The sequence below is a fragment of the Bos indicus genome, chromosome 6, assembly GCF_029378745.1.
Source record: "Bos indicus isolate NIAB-ARS_2022 breed Sahiwal x Tharparkar chromosome 6, NIAB-ARS_B.indTharparkar_mat_pri_1.0, whole genome shotgun sequence".
In the NCBI taxonomy this organism is placed as follows: domain Eukaryota; kingdom Metazoa; phylum Chordata; class Mammalia; order Artiodactyla; family Bovidae; genus Bos; species Bos indicus.
This window is the reverse complement of record NC_091765.1, coordinates 26,593,776-26,608,795: the sequence shown is the minus strand read 5'-3', so window position 1 is coordinate 26,608,795 and position 15,020 is coordinate 26,593,776. Positions and strand designations below refer to the sequence as shown.

Below are 15,020 nucleotides of genomic sequence, written 5' to 3'. Positions count from 1 at the left end.
AACACTGGAGTGGGTTGCCATTTCCTTCTCTGGAGAACAGTATGGAAGTTCCTTAAAAAAAACTAAAAATAGAGCTACCACATGATCCAGCAATCCCACTTCTCGGCATGTACCCATAAAAGGCAAAAAAAAAAAAAAAAAAATCTAATTTGAAAAGATACATGCGTCTAAATGTTCATTGTAGCACCTTTTACAGTAGACAAGATATGGAAGCAACCTAAATGTCAGATGAATGGATAAAGAAGATGGGGTACATATGGAATTGCTCAGCCACTGAAAACAATGAAATACTGCCATGTGTAGCAACAGGGATGAACCGAGAGATTATCGTACTAAGTCACAAAGAGAAAGACAAATATCGTGTAACAGCACTTGTACACGGAATCTAAAAAATAATACAAGTGAACTTATTCACAAAACAGAAACAGACTCACAGACATAGAAAACAAACTTATGGTTACCAAAGGGGAAAGAGGGGGCAGAATGGATAAATTAGGAGTATGGGATTAACAGATACACACTGCTGCTTCTAAGTTGCTTCAGTTGTGTCCGACTCTGTGCGACTCCACAGATGGCAGCCCACCAGGCTCCGCCATCCCTGGGATTCTCCAGGCAAGAACACTGGAGTGGGTTGCCATTTCCTTCTCCAATGCATGAAAGTGAAAGTGAAGTCGCTCAGTAAGTGTCCGACTATACAGAAAATAATAAACAACAAGGATTTATTATATAATACAGGGAACTATATTCAATACATTGTTTTTTTTTTTAAGTGAGATACAGCTTAAACTGCTGCATGAGGGATTTCTGTATTAATGAAAATCTGTATTAAATGTGAAAATCTCACATTAAATGTGAAAATTTGTATTAAACGTGAAAATGGGTGTCACTAAAATAAAACTTGTCAGTTATGGATAATTTAGCACTGGACCTAATAGAAGGAATAAGGGACATCTTTTCTCCTATTTTTACTTGAATTAAAAAATACCAACAATGAAAAAAAAATCCCAACAATGGATCTCTAGCCTTAATATACTTAACCTGCTATGCGTTTGTAACCAATCACAAATTGATTGTACTAGAAGAGATTTCTTAAAAATATATTATTTATGAGGAGAGCTTGTGTGGACTTGTAAGAAAAAAAAATTTTAATGTATATATAATTTATGTGTACTCATTAAATTGAGGCCACATTTTTAAAAACAACCACATCAAAGAAAATATGGGAGAAAGCTGTATCTCAGCATCTTTTAGACACTTGAGAATAACAATCTACATTTTATTAATTTTTAAATATTTTTCACTTACATTTTAAAGTTGTAACTCTTTCATCCCTTCATTCCTAGTCTGTAGTCATGCTTCATAGGAACAGTCATGACAATGACAACGGCCCTTGCCATGTGCTAAAGGGCTTACCTGCCATGCCTTGCTTCTTCATTAAAAACAAACCCGAGGGACATCACTAATTATTAGAGACATGTAAATAAAGTTACAATGAAGTAACACTTCACACTGGCCAGATGGCCATCATCAAAAAATCTACAAACAATAAATGCTAGAGAGAATGTGGAGTAAAGGAAACCTTCCCACACTATTGGTGGGAACATAAACTGGTACAGCCACTATGGCTAACAGTATGGAGGTTCCTTAAAAAACTAAAAATAGAACTACCATATGATCCAGCAATCCCATTCGTGGGCATATATCCAGAGAAAACTCATACCTCAAAAAGATACATACACCTCAATGTCCATTGCAACACTATTTAGAATAGCCAGGACATATAAGTGACCTAAATGTCCATCAACAGAGGAATGAAGAAAGATGTGGTACACATATACAAGGAATATTAGTCACAAAAAAGAACAAAATAATGCCATTTGCAGCAACATGAATGGACCTAGAGATTGTCATACTGAATGAAGTCAGACAGAGAAAGACAAATATCTTATATGCAGAATCTTAAAAAAAAAAAAAAGATACAAATGAACTCATCTACAAAAAAAGAAATAGAGTCACAGGTGTAGAAAATAAGCATCTTTATTTTTGTGGGTACAGGGGGTAAAGGGGTGTGAAATATAAATTGGAAGATTGGGATTGACATATACATACTACCATATATAAAATAGATAACTAATAAGGGCCTACTGCATAGCACAGGGAATTCCGCTCAATACTGCACAGTGGCCTATATGGAAAAAAACCTGAAAAAGAGTGAATATATGTACATATATTGATATAACAGATTCACTTTACACCTAAAACTAATACAATGTTGTAAATCAACTATACCCTAATAAAAACCTAAAAACAAAAAACTGAGGGACGTTCCCTGGTTGCCTAGTGGTTAGGATTCTGGGTTCTCACTGCTGAGGGCCCAGGTTCAGTCGCTGGTTGGGGAACTAAGATCCTGCAAGCCATACAGAGCAGCCAAAAAAATTAAATTAAAAAAAAAAGAAAAAGAAACATCAAACCTGAGGATTCATTAGTATTTAATATATGCTAAAAGTAGATTGTTCAATAAATGATCATGAGAATATTGGTTAACTCTTTGGGAAATAAATACTAGATCTTTACTTTGAAGTATGCTGCTGATGTCGCTTCAGTCGTGTCCGACTCTGTGGGACCCCATAGACAGTAGCCCACCAGGCTCCCCTGTCCCTGGGATTCTCAAGGCAAGAACACTGGAGTGTGTTGCCATTTCCTTCTCCAATGCATGAAAGTGAAAAGTGAAAGTGAAGTTGCTCAGTCGTGTCCGACTCTTAGCGACCCCATGGGCTGCAGCCTACCAGGCTTCTCCTTCCATGGGATTTTCCAGGCAAGAGTACTGGAGTGGGGTGTCATCGCCTTCTCCGACTTTGAAGTATAATTCAGACTAAATCCCAAATAAATTAAACATCCAAGATAAAAACAAAAGAACTGGCCAATCAGTCTTTGGAGGGAGAAATCTATTATACACGAAATGACAAAGGTGGAAAATATTAAAAAGATTTAACAAAGATTCACAATCTAAATGTTAAAAACTCTTGTTGATTCAATATACACATATGTAAAAGGAAAGATAAATGATATTTTAGGAGAAAATCTTTGTAGCATATGTGAAAAGTGATTATCATTAATATATAAAACTGGCCTTTCAGGTAAATAAGGAGGAACTCATCAATAAGAGAAATAGAGAACATAAAGGAGAAATTCCCAGAAAAAAAAGGCAAAGACTAAATACAAATATGAAGAAATGTTATTTTCATATAAATAATTTGATGAGATATCATTTTCAAACCCAAGTGGCAAGGGTAAGGGAAGCTGGCATTCACCCAGCAAGCTGGCAGGAATGAAATGGGTACTTTTCTGGATAGCAATGAGGTGGTGAGTGATGAGTGACAGTTGCTGAGTCACGCCTGACTCTTGCAACCCCACGGACTGTAGCCTGCCAGGCTCCTCTGTCCATGGAATTCTCCAGGCAAGATTACTGGAGTGGGTTGCCGTTCCCTTCTCCAGAGGCTCTTCCCGATCCAGGGATCCTGCATTGCAGAAAAGTCTTTACCATCTGAGCCACCAGGGAAGCCTACTATTAAGAGACCTTTCCAAGTATAAAGACAGGTCAACTTAAAAAGTATCAGCAGATACATGCTTGATTTTATCTTACAATCTATAGACAATACATTAGAATATGTAATGAATCCATACACCTTTTCCAAAGGAATACCCAAGACAGAAGTAGCAATAAAGTTATAAATGACCGTCATCAATCAGATGAAATAATTTAGATGAAGCTTTTCTCTCTTGAAGAAACAGGGACTGGGCAAGTGGTCAGGAAGGAAATACAATGTGCTTTTACCTTTGTATGAAAAATAATGTTCAGTTTCACATTGTTGAACATAGTTCTGTTTTTGCCAAAAATATCCTCTTCTTCAAATTACTGTCCAAATGCTTTATTAAAACTCTGCTTCTGGCCTTTGTTTTGGAATCTGTTACTTTTGTTGCCACCTCTTGATTGCTGTGCCAGCGCTGTGAATCATGCCACTTTTCCTGTACTTCTGTTACCGATGCAGTAGGGATATCAAAGCAAACACCCTGCTTTCCTTTAAGACCATTCCCTTCACTTTGGAATCAATATCCTCACCTAGCTGTTCTTTAAGTTCTTTCCAAGCATAACTAATGTTTGGCATTTCAATTGAGCACCACAAAATCATGGTCACAAAGCCCGCTTCTGAGTTGATCAAGGAGTGCTGGTCTACCGACGTGGCACCGGAAATGTGGGCCAGGGCTGCTGCCAGGGCTTCCACAGCTCCCTTCTCCTCAGTCAGCTTCTCATCTGACTGCTTGAAGTGGGAGGCACAGAGTCCAAGAGCCTGATGGCATCTTTGCTAGAAGATTTTATTATCTCTGTTGCAGAAAGAACACCTATTCATTTAAATTTAATTCCCGCTTTTTGCTCCACTTGGGCTAACTGGTATTCTTCTTTGTGCTGGTAAAAGCAGATGCAAACCCTGGTCCTCCCAGCTCTACCTGTTCGCCCAGAACGATGAATGTAGGATTCAGCACTCTTTGGTGGAGAACTTTGAACAACCAGAACAACCTCAGGGATGTCTAACCCATTTGCAGCAACATTGGCTGCAACCAAAACTCCAAAATCACCATTTCTAAAACCTTTCAGGATGATTTCCCTTTGCTTGTATGAAATGTCTCCGTGTAATGACTGGGCATCCTGTCTTACAACCACATTCTGTGACAACTCTTGGGCTTCTTTCTTCATTTCACAAAATATGATAGTGCATCCTTGAAAACCACTGTACACTCAGCTCACATCTCCAATGACTGCTGCCCTCTGAGTCCAGTGGCACTTGATAGCCAAATGCTCTACAGTTATTGCCGTTTTCTGCGTCTTTTTACCAATCAGGTCCACTTGTTCATATGTAGATTTCATGTATTTCTTAGCAATATTATACACCCAATAGGGGCAAGTTGCAGAAAAAAGCAGTTTGGGGATTGTCTTCTGAATCTTTCTTGTATACCACACATAAAAAGCCCTGTTCTGGCCTCTGAGCTTTGTTACCTGTGGCCCCTTTCAAGGAGGGTCTGGGCAATTCTCCCATGTGCCAGGCACCAAGTGCTGGGCTAGAAGGAGAGCGTAGGTCTTCAGCAACCAAGGAAAGGAGGTGCCTGAAGACACACACAGTGATGATAGATTGCACTACCTTCAGTTTTTATATGTTAGAAGTTGCATGTGTAAATCGTATGCCTGCCGCACTATTTATAGGTGTTCGAATCAGAACCTTGCACAATGCAGCAACTGAGGAATCACTAAGGAGTCAGTTAATTAATAGAAGTTGCACAGCCGGCTACAAGAAAGATGCCAAAGGAGAAACCAAATCAACAAAGAAGTGTTTATTCCTTGTAAGGAAACTATGCTCCCCAAATTCAAGATATACGTCAACTTAGAGGAGATGTCTAAGGCAAGAAAGCAGGAAAATATTCTATTCTTTCCCTCCTCTTTGGAAGTGTGTTTTCAGGTTTTCCTAAGAGATATTATTTTTCATGAGTAACTTCATCTGACAGACAACGAGAATATTCTTCTTTGTTGGTTAGGGTCAGGAGGTTGTAACTTCTTGTTGTATCATCTTGGTGGAAAGGACTCTCTGAAGCCACTTGCAACCATACGTTGCTGTAAGACCTTGAGTTGTGGGGCACAGGAGAACAATGGACAAAGAATAAACACCAGATGTGTTCTTCACTCTGCGTTGTTTAGTGTTCAAAGAACACCCTGAGTAATGGCTGCTGGCGCCACAGTGACAGGCATTCACACGTGTGCTGTGCCCTATTTTGAGGTCTGTGAGAAATAGGCAACCAAAGGAAGTCTAGACCTGGGTACCTTCTCTTTGCTCGGTTTTAAGGAGAGCTGAAACTGAGTCCTGTGAAGTGTCGTAAGAAACTTGAAATCAGGGTTAAAACTTTCCAGCATGCATGGTGAAAAAAATTATCACAATAACAACTTCAATGTGTTAAATGAGGCAGCATATTTAAAAAAAAAAAAAAAAAGATCAGAGGTTTGGGATTAGACCTAGTTCAAATTCTTGTTTGTTTCTTATTGGAGGTGTAGCCTTCACCTCAGTGAATTTCAAGCTCTTTGCTATAAAACTGGAATAAAATCATGTATCAAAAAATTCATAAGGTGCAAAGAGCTTAATGCTGCATTTTCAAACACACTCTCTCATTTGATCTTTGCAATTACAGTTGAGAAACCTGAGGCTCAGAAATTGAAATGTTAACAGCTTGTACAACTCAATAACAAAACAACAAACAACCCAACCAAAAAATGGGCAGAAGACCTAAATAGACATTTCTCCAAAGAAGACATATGGAAGGCAAACAGACCCATGAAAAGATGCTCAACATCACTGATTATTAGAGAAACACAAATCAAAACTACAATGAGATACCACCTCACACCAGTTAGAATGGTCATCATCAAAGTGTCTGCAAATAACAAATACTAGAGAGGGTGTGAAGTAAAGCAAATCCTCCTACATTGTTGGTAAGAATATAAATTGGCACAGCCACTATGGAGAACAGTATGGAGGTTCCCTAAAAAAAAAACAAAAACAAAAACAAAAATAGAACTACCATATGATCCAACAAATGGAAGGGAAAAAAGTGGAAGCAGTGACAGATTTTATTTTCTTGGGGTCCAAAATCATTGCAGACTGACCACAGCCATGAAATTAAAGATGCTTGCTCCGTGGAAGTAAAGCGATGGCAAAGCTAGACAGGGTGTTAAAAAGCAGAGCCATCACTTTACCAACAAAGGTCTGCAGAGTCAAAGCTATCATTTTTTCCAGCAGTTATGTACAGATGTGAGAGTTGGACCCTAAAGAAAGTTGAACACTGAAGAATTGATGCTTCTGAACTGTGGTGCTGGAGAAGACTCTTGAGAATCCCTTGGACTGCAAGGAGATCAAACCAGTCAATCCTAAAGGAAATCAATCCAGATTTCTGGAAATATTCATTGGAAGGAGTGGTGCTGAAGCTGAAGTTCCAATATATTGTCCACCTGATGTGAAGAGATGACTCTTTGGAAAAGACCCTGGTGCTGGGAAAGACTGAGGGCAGGAGGAGAAGTGGGCAACAGAGATAAGATGAATGGCATCATTGATTCAGTGGACGAGAGTTTGAGCAAACTCTGGGAGATAGTGAAGGACAGGAAAGCCTGGTGTGCTGCAGTCCACAGGGTCACAAAGAGTCGGACCCGACTGAGCGACTGAACAACAATGTGATCCAGCAATCCCACTCGTAGGCACATATCTTGAGAAAACTATACTTCAAAAAGATACATGCACCCCTGTGTTCACAGCAGCACTATTTACAATAGCCAAGACCTGGAAACAACCTAGATGTCTATCTATAGAGGATGGACAAAGAAGATGTGGTGCACATATACAATGGAATACTGCTCAACCATAAAGAGTGAAGGAAATAACGCCATGTGCAGCAACATGCATGAGATGATCACACTAAGCAAGAAAGACAAATATAGATCACTTATATATGTAATCTAAAATATGACACACATGAACTTATCTACAAAACCAGAAACAGACTCTCAGACAGAGAACAGACTCATGGTTGCCGAGGGGGTGGGGGTGGAGGAGAAACGGAGTGGGAGTTTGGGATTAGTAGATGCAAACTAGTATATGTAGAATGAATAACCAATAGGTTCCTACTGTACAGTACAGGTACCAATATTCAATATCCTATAATAAACCATAATGGAAAAGAATATAATATATATATGCATTATATAGACAACTGGATCACCTTGCTGTACAGCAGAAATTAATACAACACTAAATCAACTATCCTTCAACAAAATAAAAAAAAATTTTAAAGGGAAATTGAAATGTCTTGTTCTAAATCACACAGGATAAGGACATATGTCTTCTGACTCATTGTCCTATGCTCTTTCCACAAAACACACAAAATATATTCTAACCAACTAGCAATAAGGAAAATGAGTTGAAAGAAAGAGGAGCTAGCTGGCTCTAGATAAGGCTTCTCTCTGCTTAAGCCCAGAAGCCAGTGAGCTGGGGCTGAGCTGAGAAAGCAGCACGTGACCATGAAGGTGGCCCTCTGCTTACAGAAGTGAACTCAAATCTAAATTAGCCTAGTCAATTAGGAATTTGATTCTACCTACAGGAAGAGGATTTTACACATTAGCACTCCTAAAATTGTATGAGTAGAAGATGGTCTCGATTAACTTGTATTGCAAAAACTGATTATAATGTAAGACCAAGGCTTCAGCCTGAGCCACCATAAAAGCTCAACAAAATAAGAGCTAATTCCACAAAGCTAACTTTGCCTTTTGTGCTCATGGGTAGTTTCATGACTCTAGTCTGGATCATTAGCTCACTTTATTACCTGTGGGGTCTTTCAGTCTCCATTGGGTCCTCTCTCTGCCAAATTCTGCCTGGTACTATAATTCAGGAGCTTTGAGAAACATGAAATTTATGGTCTGGGATTTTTCTAGTTGTATAATGCAATGCTCTTAACTTCATTTTAAAAAACTGCTTCAAAATGTGAGATCACATTGATAATGAATTCTTCATAGGGTCAAATGTCCATACCTATGGTCTAAAACGTCCCTTCTAGATACAATTCTCTTGATAGTATAATTAAAAGCTTAAACTCTAAAGTAAGAGAGAACTGGGTTCTAAACTCAGTTCCAGCTGTGGGATCTCAGATGAATTATTTACATATCCTCAGTTTCCTGATCTGTAAAATGATGACAAGGATTGTATTTACCTCATAGAATTATTAGGAGGCATTTGAATGAAATAATGTTTGCAACATGCTTAGTAACTCCTGGAAAACAGTCATCATTCAAGAACCTTACTGCTATCATTATTCATCAAGTATTTATTCCCTGGTGTCTCAGTGGTAAAAAAAAAAAAAAAAAAGAAATCTGCCTGCCAATGTAAGAGATTTGGGTTCAAACCCAGAATCAGAATGATCCCCCAGAGAACAACCCACTCCAGTATTCTTGCCTGGGAAATCCCATGGACAGAGGAGCCTGGAGGGCTATGGTCCATGGGGTCTCAAAGAGTTGGACATGACTTGGCGACTAAACAATAAACAATATCTGGCAAATACTGCAGCAGCAGGAGGTGGTTCTACTCAGGAGGCTACGGTGACCAGTGCCTGGTGCATAGCAGTTGCTGACGCAGCAATTAGCTTCTGATAGTAGTAAAACAAGTCAAGGGGGGGTCACTATAGAAGACTCCAACTCTGAGAAAGCTGCCACCTAGAAAAGTCACCTGATTAGGAGCAATATCCTTAAATTATAAAAAGTATCAACAATTGAATTTCAAAAAGGCAACAAAGCAAAAAAAAAATTCACAGAAAGAAATACAAATATTGAGAAAAAGAATACATAAAGATGATTTGAAAACAAGATTCCTATGCTTTATACTTTCTGTAGATATATATATTACTACAGTAATTACTATTTTTGTGTTACAAAAATCTCCATAGAACTAAGGTTTAAAATATCTATAAGTGAAGCATGCAGTCTCCTCCTCTGCATTTCCCCAGTTACAAGCACATGGTGGAATTTCGTCATGATTTGGCTGCAAAGAGAAGGCCTATTGTGGTCATCTCAAAGAGTAAGGCTTGGCAGAGCATTCTGTAGGTAAAGAGAACACTAAATAATCATTGTTAAACAAAGAAGAGAAAGAAAAGAAGGTTTGAATTTCAAGAACAGGATTATAAATGAAATCAGACTCAGAACTGGTTTGAGGCCATGTTTCCTTCACATCTCTCGGTCCTCTTTGTCTTCCAATAGTTCATTCTTTCATGATAGGCTCCCTTCCTAGGAAGTTACCTGATTCAGAATCCTGGACATGAGTCTTTCCCTTGTATTTTTAGGTCAAATCACCAAGTCTGGGGTCCTGTCTCTTAAATAAATCTGTAACTTAGTGTCCTTTTCAAAACCACCACGACTACCTTCACTGAGGTCCGTGGATTCTGGGGATAACTTCCTATTCAGTCTCTAAGCATCTGAGTCAAAACATACTGGATTTTTATTACCAAAGGATATCACTGACATGTATTTCATGATTCCCTGACCTATACTTTATGCTTTCATCATATTTATGTTATTTAACATTATTTTTTCATGAGTTCTTTTTAAAGATGACTACTATAATCAGGGGAAATTGATGTTTTAAATCTGATAAATCAAGGTTAATCTGTAAAAGGGTATCAAAGTCATCAAACCAGGAATGAGTTTGACATTATTAAACATACTGTATCTCTATTATAAGAGTACTGAAAGAACTGATACAAATTTAATTGAGGATTTTCTGTACAGTTTGGAGTAAAAACTAAAGGATCACGTAGCCTCTCCCCCACAGGTAGGTGGACCATATTCCCTGAGTGGTTGAGAACAATTCTATTTCATGACTGTTGTCCTAGAATAATCGTTATTTATCCAGCTTGGGGAATAAATTTTATCATCACTATATCTAGAATGGATATATCATACAGTGTATTTCCCCCTTTTTTTCTTGTAAAAGGATTCCCTTACTTGGGAAGTACCCATTATATGGGATTCCAGGAAAGCTGAACCCCACATGGCAACTCTCCTAACCTTTATTCTCCATAAGTAGACACATGCCTCCAGCATGGCCAGTCGGAATAACCCCTATCTTGGACCACAGTTTAGGAATAAGCATATAAATCAAGCTATCCAGCAGAGTCCTTTCTGAAACAGTTTTACAGGCACTTTCTGGGACAATTCTCTTTTATCTGGGTTTGTTCAAGTGGTTGGATATTAGCACTGGGGTTCCAGGGACTTCTTAGCCTACCAGGTAGAGAAAGATTGTCTCAAAGTGAGAGCGCCACAATGACATCACTGACTATGCCTCAAGTCAGCCGCTTACCAGTCTCCCCAATTCAATAAGACATGACATTTTGGGGCTTCCTTGGTGGTCTAGTGGTTAAGAATCCACCTGCCAATACAGGGGACACAGGGTTGATTCCTGGTCCAGGGAGATCTCACCTACCCTGGGGCAATTAAGCCCGTGCACCACAACCACTGAGCCAGAGCTCTAGAGCCCCTGAGCTGCAACTACTGAGCCCACGCACCACAACTGCTGAAGTCCAAGCGCCTAGAGGCTGTGCTCTGCGAGAGAAGCCACCACAGTGGGAAGTCTGGGAACCACAACAAAGAGTGGCCCCCACTCACCACTAGAGAACCCCCACGTGCAGCAACGAAGACCCAGCACAGTCAAAAACTAATAAACAAATCTTTAAAAAGAGATGTGACTTTTTAATAATCAGTTTAAATGGTTCTAATTAATAGAACTATTAATTAGCCCAGCTCTCCTTCCAGTGTATAACATGAACCCCCTAATGAAATTGAACATCATATGGAATCCCATAAAGGCAGAGATTTCCATTCTTGAGATTTATCTAATGGAAAAGAGAATACATATTAGTTAAAGCACTTAATAATACTTATTAACTAAATGTAAATCATTGTTACAGTTATAACCACAAGGGAGTAACCAGTGAATTTGAGGTGCAGCTCTTGCAAACTACAAGGGAAGTCTCAGAGGAAGAGCAGTATGTTCGTTGCATCTTAATGACTCTTTCTGAGATAAGAACCGGCTGGAAGCACATGGCTCCTGGTTACATGTGGCTTATCTGCCAGATGCTGTCTAATTTGCACCCTCTTTCTGACCCCACCCCTCAGTCTCCACAGAGTCAGGAGCTGGCGTGAAAAGAGGTTCTGCAAAGAGGCGAGACAGCTATTTTTGCACATCACTTGGTGAATTTTAAGAGCTGAAAATGTAATTAATTTTAGGCTACCTCAAAATATCCCTGAGTCAAAACACCTGCATCAAAGAAGCAACTTCAAAGTGCCAGGTATCGACTGCCTCTTTCCGTTGGGTCTTGCCCCCTTAATTTAGTTTCCATCCAGACTCTCGAGGGAATTTTATAAGATGAAAACCTGATCTAATCATGACCTTATTTAAAGTCCCTCTGGCTCCTGTTTTCCTTTCTCCCACCCCGTCCCCACGTGGGTTCCCAGCTCCAGTTACGTCAAACTATACGCAGGTCCCTGAATCCCCACGTGACTCATGACCCCATGCCTCTGCAAGCCCTCCCCTGCCTGATGAACTCTTCATCTTGGGTCATCTCCTCTGAGAAGGACTCCTGGGTCTCTCCAGACAGGGCTAGTTAGGTGCTTCCTGCTCTGGGCTCCCTCAGCACTCTGCTGATTCTCTAATATCACACTTACTCCTTCAGGGGTCTTACTTGTCTCCTATTTGTCTCTCCTGCTAGGCTGTTGATTCTTCAAGGGCAGAGGATATGTCTTCTTTATCATTGTTGCCTTTGAACTTGGCATAGTACATCGCATGGCAGTTGTTCAATAAATGTTTGTTGAATGAGTGAATTAATAAATGCATGTATCAGTGAATAAATGGGTTATAAATTGAGCATAAGTAACCAACCATAATAGGATGATTACACTGGATGTCTCTCACAGCTACACAATTTTTAACTTGTTCATGTGAAATTTGAAGTTGTTAGTTTCCTGCCTGCCCCACAGGGGGAAGGAACATTCATGCTGATATTTAGGGTTTGAGAATAAAGTTCTGTTCATCACTCATTAGTTGTACTTCAAGGACATGATAGTTCATTTGCCAGAAGTTTAAGGACTCCACTTGACTTAGAAGTTTCCTGGATATTAAATTAGATAATACATGAGATAATACATGTAAAGGACAGTGTATGGCACAAGCACGCATTAAAAGTACTAATACTAACACTATTGATATTGTCATCACCAGCATCAAAACAGCAGCAGCCTTAAGGAATCAAGCTGTTGCATATCACGGCAGAGCCCAGAGGTTAGAAAGCACAGGGTTTGCAATTAACTGCCTGGGTTTATGTCCTGCTTCCACCACCTACTTGACAACTGGCCTTTAAAAAGTAATCACTGAAGGATAAGGGGAGGGGATAGTTAGGGCGTTTGGGATGGATATTTACACATGGCTATGTTTAAGACAGTAACATGGAAACATACATTACCATATGTAAAACAGATAGCCAATGGGAATTTGCTGTATGACTCAGGAAGGTCAAACCAGGGCTCCATAACAACCATGACGGGTGCGAGGGAGGTTCAAGTGGGAGGGGACACGGGTAAACCTATAACTGATTCATGTTGATGTTTAGTAGGAACCAATGCAATACTGTAAAGCAATTATTCTTCAATTAAAAATAAATACATAAATAAAATAAAAATAAATAAATGAAATGGATAACCAGCAAGGACCTACCGTATAGCACATGGAACTCTGCTCAATGTTATGCTGCAGTCTGGAGGACAGGGGAGTTTCGGGGGAAATGGATACATGTATAAATATGGCTCGCTGCCTCTGCTGCTCACTGAAACTATCACAACATTGTTAATGGGCTATACACCAATACAAAATTAAAAGTTTGAAAAACAAACAGCAATCACATGTCTGTTCTGTGCCAAGGGGGCAGGGGGGAAAGGATGGGCTGGGAGTTTGGGGTTAGCAGATGAAAACTATTATATATAAAACTGATAAACAACAAGGTCCTACTGAACAGCACAGGGAACTATATTCAATATCCTATGATAAACAGGGAATGTAAAAGAATATGAAAATGGAAATACATATATAACTGACTCACTTTGCTGTACAGCAGAAATTAACCCAACTTTGTAAATCAACTATTCTTCAATAAAACAAATTTTTTAAAAATGCAAAAATTAAAGATATCTTAATGATTTCTGAGTCTGAGTTGCCTAATCTATAAAATAAAGATGTATGCATTTAACAAGCATTGATAGATTGATTTTTCTGTGCCAAGAATTTTTCTAGGTGCCTGGGATCCACAGCAAATAAAATGAATACCCCTGAGCACATGAGGTTTACACTCTCAAAATAAAATCTATCAGAATAAATGAAATGTATCATAAACTAAATTTTTATGGTGATAAGTGCCATGACTGAAACAAAAGCCAGGATGTGGATGGGGAGTGGGACAGGATTGCATTTTAAACAGAGTGGCCACAAAAGGGGACATTTGTGTAAATCTGAAAGTGGAAAGAGAGCGAGAACGGGGCCAAGGTGGGAGTGTGGGCACAGCAAGGAGGGAAGCATGACCAGGTCAGGGGTCAGGGTGGAAAGTCAGACATCAAGGATGGACCTCGGAGGCCTGTTGGAAGGACGTTGACTTTTCTCTGAATGAAATTCCACTGGAGGGTTTTGAGCAAAGGTGTGACTTGACTTACAGGGTTACACGGACAACTGTTCTGAAAATGAGAAGGGTGGAAGCTAGAAGGCCACGGCAATAATTCAGAATAGATGGTAAAAGGGACCTTCATGGCCTGTAATTGTGATATTTTCCTTCCATCTCACAGAAAATGGTTACAATTACTTATTATATCAGAACTGCAGCTTCTGGGAAATTATTGTACTCCAGTACACAAACCTATGATGCCTGTGATGCGAGTGGCAAGTCTTTACTTGTGCAGTATGCAACCTGCAGAACCACAGGTGTTGGGAGAGAGAGAAAGAATATTAAAGATGACTGTTTTTGGTTTGAGCAATGGGAAGGATGAAATTTCCATGAATTAACAAGAGTGAGTGGTGACTCAGTGGTAAAGAAACCTCCTGTCGATGCAGGAGACATGGGTTCAATCCCTGGGTCAGGAAGGTCCCCTGGAGAAGGAAATGGCAACCCACTCCACTATTCTTGCCTGGGAAATCCTATGGACAGAGGAGCCTGGTGGGCAAGAGTCCATGAGATCACAGAAGAGTCAGGCACAACTTAGGAACTAAACAACAATGAGGAAAATTTGTGGTGGCGGAGGCAGGAGATTCATTTTGAGCGTGTTGAATTTTAGAAGTGTGGTGCTGAGGATAATAATGGAACTTGTCTCTCAGGATTATTGTGAAGATTAGTTGGTCTGTGTAAGCGTC

The 15,020-nt window shown here is 39.5% G+C and overlaps 1 pseudogene; it reads right to left on the bottom strand.

Moving 5' to 3' along the window:
• Positions 1–3,913: 3,913 nt before the first annotated feature.
• Positions 3,914–5,125, bottom strand: LOC109559992 (nucleolar RNA helicase 2 pseudogene; annotated as a pseudogene).
• Positions 5,126–15,020: the final 9,895 nt, after the last annotated feature.